Source organism: Manis pentadactyla, chromosome 6 (genome assembly GCF_030020395.1).
Source record: "Manis pentadactyla isolate mManPen7 chromosome 6, mManPen7.hap1, whole genome shotgun sequence".
Classification (NCBI taxonomy): Eukaryota; Metazoa; Chordata; class Mammalia; order Pholidota; family Manidae; genus Manis; species Manis pentadactyla.
The window spans coordinates 78,740,009-78,747,138 of record NC_080024.1 but is presented as its reverse complement, the minus strand read 5'-3'; the positions used below and the strand labels follow the sequence as shown (position 1 = coordinate 78,747,138).

General features: G+C 42.6%; 1 pseudogene; it reads right to left on the bottom strand.

Annotated features, from left to right (window-relative positions):
• Nucleotides 1–1,435: 1,435 nt before the first annotated feature.
• LOC130684118 (trafficking protein particle complex subunit 8-like) lies at nt 1,436–6,741 on the bottom strand (annotated as a pseudogene).
• Between the last annotated feature and the right edge of the window lie 389 nt (nt 6,742–7,130).

Here is a 7,130-nt window from a genome sequence, read left to right as displayed (position 1 = left end):
CGTGTGAGGTCTTTATGTATTTTGGATGTTAAGACCTTGTGGGATATTTCATTTACAAATATTTTTTCCCATACTGTAGGATGCCTTTTTGTTCTGCTGATAGTGTCCTTTGCTGTACAGAAGCTTTTTAGCATGGTGTAGTCCCATCTGTTCAGTTTTTATTTTGTTTCCCTTGCCCGAGGAGATGCGTTCAGGAAAAAGTTGCCCATGTTCATATTCAAGAGATTTTTACCTATGTTTTCTTCTAAGAGCTTTATGGTTTCATGACTTAACATTCAGCTCTTTGATCTATTTTGAGTTCAATTTTGTGTATGGGGTTTGACAATAATCCAGTTTCATTCTCTTACATGTAGCTGTCCAGTTTTGCCAACACCAGTTGTTGAAGAGGCCGTTATTTCCCCATTGTATGTCCATGGCTCCTTTATTGTATATTAATTGACCATATATGCTTAGGTTTATATCTGGGCTCTCTAGTCTGTTCCATTGGTCTATGGGTCTGTTCTTGTGCCAGTACCAAATTGTCTTGATTTCTGTGGCTTTGTAGTAGAGCTTGAAGTCAGGGAGTGTTATCAACCCCCACTTTATTCTTCCTTCTCAGGATTGCTTTGGCTACTCATGGTCTTTTGTGGTTCCATATGAATTTTAGAACTATTTGCTCTTGTTTGTTGAAGAATGCTGTTGGTATTTTGATAGGGATTGCATTGAATCTGTAGGTTGCTTTAGGCAGCATGGCCATTTTTTCAATATTAATTCTTCTTACCCATGAGCATGGGATGTGTTTCCATTTATTGGTATCTTCTTTAATTACTCTCATGAGTGTCTTGTAGTTTTCAGAGTACAGGTCTTTCACTTCCTTGCTTAGGTTTATTCCTAGGGATTTTATTCTTTTTGAGGCAATTGTGAATGGCAATGTTGTCCTGATTTCTCTTTCTGCTAAGTTCATTGTTAGTGTATGAGAATGCAACAGATTTCTGTGTATTAATTTTGTATCCTGCAACTTTGCTGAATTCAGATATTAGATCTAATAGTTTTGGAGTGGATTCTTTAGGGTTTTCTACGTACAATATTATGTCATCTGCAAATAGTGACAGTTTAACTTCCTCCTTGCCAATCTGGATGCCTTTTATTGCTTTGTGTTGTCTGGTTGCCATGTCTAGGACCTCCAGAACTTTGTTGAATAAAAATGGGGAGAGTGGGAATCCTTGTCTTGTTCCCGATCTCAGAGGAAAAGCTTTCAGTTTCTAAATGTTAAGTATGATGTTTGCTGTGAGTTTTTCATATGTGGCCTTTATTGTGTTGAGGTACTTGCCCTCTACACCCATTTTGTTGAGAGTTTTTATCATGAATGGATGTTGAATTTTGTCAAATGCTTTTTCAGCATCTATGGAGATTATCATGTGTTTTTTTTAATAAAAAATGGCATTTAATAAATCTATACAGTGAATAGCATGTCTTTATTCTATTTACAGTACAATTGTTATAAATATAATACATTTTTGAAAAGCTTATTCTTAATTCACTTGAGTAGATTTATATTTTAAACAGATCAACTCAATTGTTAAAGTTCCATAATAAAGAATATAATTTAAATGACAAAAATCTCATATTGTGAAATAGTGCACTCTGCAGAGATGAATGAGGAAAAAAAGTCAAACTCCTTTTGAAACCACATTCAAAGAATCAGAAAAAAATGTTGTTTTACAAAGTTATGTATAAGCCATAGGAACCACAAGATACTGAAGTATGAAGACTCTATAACCAAAGTTCAAACCTGGTATTAGAGAATTGTATGAAGCAAAACAGGAAAATTTGTATTTAACACTCTAGAGAAACTTCACAGTAAAGCTGGAATTTATTAACAGGAGCATTGCCAACAAGGCCTTTCCTTCCTCAAAATCATCTCCTGATATTCATATATCATCGATAAGTTGTAACAGCAGACTCAGACATTGGTTTTTAAGATGGGGCTTCATAAGGTGCAAGGATATGTTGAAATTCTGTATTATGAGCACACAAATTATTACCAGGGTTTAAAGAAATACAAAAAAAGAATGTAAGTATTCTCAGTCCAACATGCTCTGTCCTCAACAAACTGACAAGTCCAAGGACTGTGCATTGATCTGACACCAGTATCTGCAACAAGGCAGGCCTTTCAAACACTGCTGCAAGGCCCACTCCGTGAACAAGCTGGCTCCTGGGCACTCCAACAAGTCTACAAGATGTCACACGTCATTGATGATGATCAGGGCAGGCATGGAGTTCTGCTGACTTGTTTCAAACACTGAAAATTGGTCCGATAACTTGGCAAACACCCTTGGTGTTCCAAGGTTATGAACACCTGTGTGGACAAAGCACGCTTTCAGCTGCAAACTGTGAATCTCCTGGCTTTTAAGCTGAAGTTTATACTGGGTTTGTCCAAGCCACGTAAACGATCCATGGATTTCCAATGCTTCTGGACTTGTTGTTTTATGCCGAAGATCCACGATCACATCAACACTGGCCTTGGAGCAGTTGGAAAGTAAAAGGGTCACTGGTACTAAACAAAGGCTTTTCTGATGAAATGGATGGTTAAATGATTCTGGATAGTGAAAATTCGTTTTAATGAGATTAGAAAGCTGCTCTACTGATGGCCTTGAAGAAACTGTAGTGTTTTCTGACTTGAAAAATTTTAACAGTTCCATTTCTGGCGGCTCCTGTTTCTGAGGACATGAAAAGGCTTCTTTTCCTATGGTGCGAAGGGTAACGTGATGCTGGCCTTCCAAAATAAGCTGCTTACTGTCCTCTACGACGTAAGCCTTCCACAGGATGACAATGCTCAAATCCACCTCATTGCACTTCTGAATCCATCTCACAGCTTCCCCTACTGACTGCTTTTCTGTATGCACACACGGCTGGGCTGGTGGCTTCTTACATTCAGAAGACAAACTTCGATAAAAGAAGTCTGCACAAGGGCTTGCTGAACTTACTATCTGCTCGTTTCCCAAGGTGACATCTGCAAAGGTGTGTTTTTCTGAGGACTGCGCAGCAACTTCTTTTTCCTTACATCGTGTTGCCTTGAAGCAAAACTTTCCTTTCTCCCTACTGGCAAGTTTGGCATCTTTGTTTTCAGAGAGATTTACAGATTTCTGTAACTTCCAGTGTTTGCTACTACTTGATACTTGGACTATATGGAATTCCTTAACACCTGCTTCACTAGTATTGGTATTCTCCACATCCACAAAGACAAGCATACTGCCTCCTCTGCCCTCCTCATCTTCAAAAGAATTACTTCTGCAGACACTGGCTCGTACATTCAAAGATCGGCTGGTACAAACAACTGCAGTGTGTCTTAATATTCTGTGACGTATCTTAGGCTGCTTTTTAAGACTTTCATAGTAAAACAAAAAGTTAATTTCATGGACCCCTTCTTCGGCTGGGCCGTGTAACCACTTTGGTAGCTGAACTGAAGCTCCAGGCATAAGAATGGCGTCAGGAAGGGGGACAGGAGCCACCTCGGGCGGACTCCCTGTGCCAATGCCAAAGTCAACAGAGGAAGCTGAGGAGAGGAGGGCTGCACACACACAGGTGGAATCTGTCACCACAGTCTTATAGGCACTGCAGTTTTCAGAGGCTGAGGGACTGAGCGGTGTTAGAACAGCTGTGTTACCACCAAAAGTAAAGAATTCTGGACGTTTAGAAACAACCTTCAATTCGGTAAGAGGGCGTTTGCTGACATTGACAAATTCCACATATGCTTTTCGGATTTCTCCACAGAGGAGCCCTCCAAGAGTGGCATTTCCTCAGTGATTATGGGATCTAAACGTCGATCAGGACCATATTTAATAGATGTTTTCTCTTCTTTTGTGTTGTTAAGTCGAGGACCTTGAATTTCTAAGTCCTGTCTCCCTCGGACTGACATACTCAAGGAATGTTTTCCTGTGTGACAACCAGGAAGAGCACCAATGCCATCTACTGCCATGGAGCCCTGAATAGTGCCAAGATTATAAACCACTCCCAGAATATGCAGCTCCCCTATGTGATGGGGAAAGAGCTTTAGTCTTGCCACTTTAGATTCTTCACTATTAATTAAGAACTCTGAAATAACTTCAGTTCCAATCATTTCAGGTTCACCTGTTACTGGTTCTTTAACTTCTTCATTCTCCTTTCCACTGAAATCTTGAGGTTGAAATTTCCATAGCAATGACAAGTCAGTCAACAAAAGCGGAACCTTCAACGGGTTTCTAAAGGCCACCTCCACTGTCACTGGTTCTTCTACAACTGCAAGTGGAAATCTTGAGTTATCTGAGTAACTGTTCAAGCAATACTGGGTGGGGTGGAAATTGGGTGGAATTACTCCTCTGTTAACCACAGCAACAACTTGTTCCTCGAGCTCTCGCCACTGCTGAGAGGATTCAGAGTCATATTCCTGATCGAGACTTACATGAGTAGCTGCTTGTTTTTCACCATCTGCTGGCCGTCTGTCATGGCCAAAGAACACCCGCGTTGCTGAGCTGTCAGTGTGCGGTAAAGGGAGCTGTGGCAAAGGCCCCTCTGGTGACAGCTGACTTACATTCTTGTAAACATAAAGATATTCTCTGAGGAAGGCCCCTTGCTGGGCAGCAGACTGTTTACTTTCATTGATTAAAATATGCCTAAAAGCAGAGACAGCATTGTCCATCTGCCGAAGAGTGTAAGACTGGTGCCCAATGGTGAAGTTAATGTGATCCTCTGCAAGAGACCAGCCTTTTCCTTTATAGACTTGCATGGCTTGACAATAGCAGCGTAAAGCATGCTTTTTCTGTCCTGCTTTACTAAACCGATGGCCTGCCAGTATCATATGAAATGCGTATTTTCTAACCATGGGGCTCTTCATGTTTATAAAGCAATGTGCTGCCTGTTCCAGAGGAAGTGCACTTCGAAGGTCAGAATCCTCGCTGGTCAACCGAATCAGGAGCGCTGCAGCCTCCGAGTACTTGCTTTGGCTTTTTAAGATTTCAGCACTCAGCAACACACACCTTTCAGCCAGGATCATATTCTTGCAAATATCCCGGTAAGTCTGGACTGCTGTATCCATGTAATGTGCAGGGTATGGCCTAGGTGCTCCCGGCTGAAGAAAAGCTGACACTGCTGCCATTTCCAAGGCACCAGCTGCATAAAGCATTGCTTGGTCATTCAGAAAATCCTTCTTTGCAGTGTGATAGCAACTGTAGGCCAAATCATAATGCTGCACCAGGAAACATAAGTCAGCCATCTTCAGAGTCTGAAGTTCCGGCGCCTCTGGGGGGTACAGCAATCCAGATGTATTTTTCAGCTCATTAATGCTCTTTTCTGGTACTTTACTGCCACTAAACCATTTTTTAGTTGCAGAAAATAGAGATCGACTCAAACCTTTCCTTGATATTAGCTGGTCATTTAATTGCCGAATTGTTTTCTCTATATGTGGCAAAAGGCCCCGAAATGTGAACTCTTGTATAAACTGTCGAATTCTATCATGATCAGTAAGGGTTAAACATGCACCATGAATAATTCCAGTATTTGCTTTCTTTGTCTCATATAATGATGAAGCAGATTTTACATGATCTGGGCCATCGGTGCTGTTAGAAAGGTCACTGGATGGGTCCAACTGAAGTGGGTGAGCTCTAAAGTTATTTGGTAAGCCATCTTTGACTTCGTTATCTAATCCATCCAAAGAAAGCAAGCTATTATCAGAATTCTTATTTGAAGTTACTGTACAAGGGCCATCTTCATATGATTCCTGGTTTTGAATACTATTTTTCTGGAGATACTGACTCCAAGGATCTGGTATCTGTTCATCTGATGCTCGATTAGATGCTCGAGAATTAATTTTAAGTAAATAGCAACCCTGAGTTCCATATTTCTGTTTCATTTCTTCATAAATTGATTCAGCTCTCTGTTCATCTCCTGCACTTAAATCATGTAAAAGTACATAATACTTTAGAGTATTTGGTATAAACCACTTGGGGTAGGAATAGTCACTATTGTGCTGAATTCGATGCTGTTCTTGTGACAACTTTGAAAATTGTTCCACAGGTTCAGCTTCACAAGACGATGCTACCAACATACATGCTAAGTAGTGGTTCAGAAATTCATGGTCTGATGCTGGCATCGACTGAAGAAAGGTCTCTCTATAGGACTCAAACCATGGAGTAGTAGCTGTATATAATGAGGATTCTTTCAATTCCATCAGTGTGTCTTTCCAATTACTGTACCAAGGAACACTAGCTTTAATGGACCGATCACTGATGTTGAGGTCATAATCTCCTGCGGTAATCACATTAGCTACTAATCCTTCTGCAGGCTGACTACCAGAAACGACATCATTCAAAAGCTTCCGAATGGCTCCAGGCTGAGGTGCTTGGGTGACAATATTGCTTACTGCGATCTTCAAATTTTTAATTATGTGAAGCTGATTATTGGGATCTCTCATATGAACCTCGGAGGTGAGGCGGCAGAAGGGCCTCAGCAGCTCCGCGAAGCTCAGGTGGTTGAGGCGCGTGAGCCGCTCCGCCTCGTCGCTGCACAGCGCGGCCACGCAGGGCACGAAGGCGTCCGGGATGAGTTCCTGCACGGACTGCACGCACTGAGCCATGGCCGCGGCAGAGGCAGGGCGGCGCCCACCCCGCGGCCGCAGAGGCCGCAGCCGCCGCCCGCCGGCCTGGCCCGGCCGGGCGGGGTCCGCACTAAAGCCCTGGGACCAACGGAAGGCACGGCCGCCGCCGCCTCGGCTCCTGGGGCCCCCGCCGCCGGCCCCGCCGCGTCACGGCCTCCTCAGCGCTCGCCCCGGCGATCTCGCACCAGAGGAGGACCCGCCGACAACCGCCAGGGAGGCCTCCCGACGGCCAAACCGCGGTCACCACCCGGCCGGGACCGCCATGTTGGGGCCGAACCTATCATGTGTTTTTTGTCCTTCTTTTTGTTGATATGGTGGATGATGTTGATGGATTTTTGAATGTTGTACCATACTTGAATCCCTGGAATAAATCCTACTTGTTCATGATGGATGATCTTTTTGATGTATTTTTGAATTTAGTTTGGTAATATTTTGTGGAGTACTTTTGCATCTATGTTCATCAGGGATAGTGGTCTGTAATTTTCTTTTCTTGTGGTGTCTTTGCTTGTTTTTGGTATTA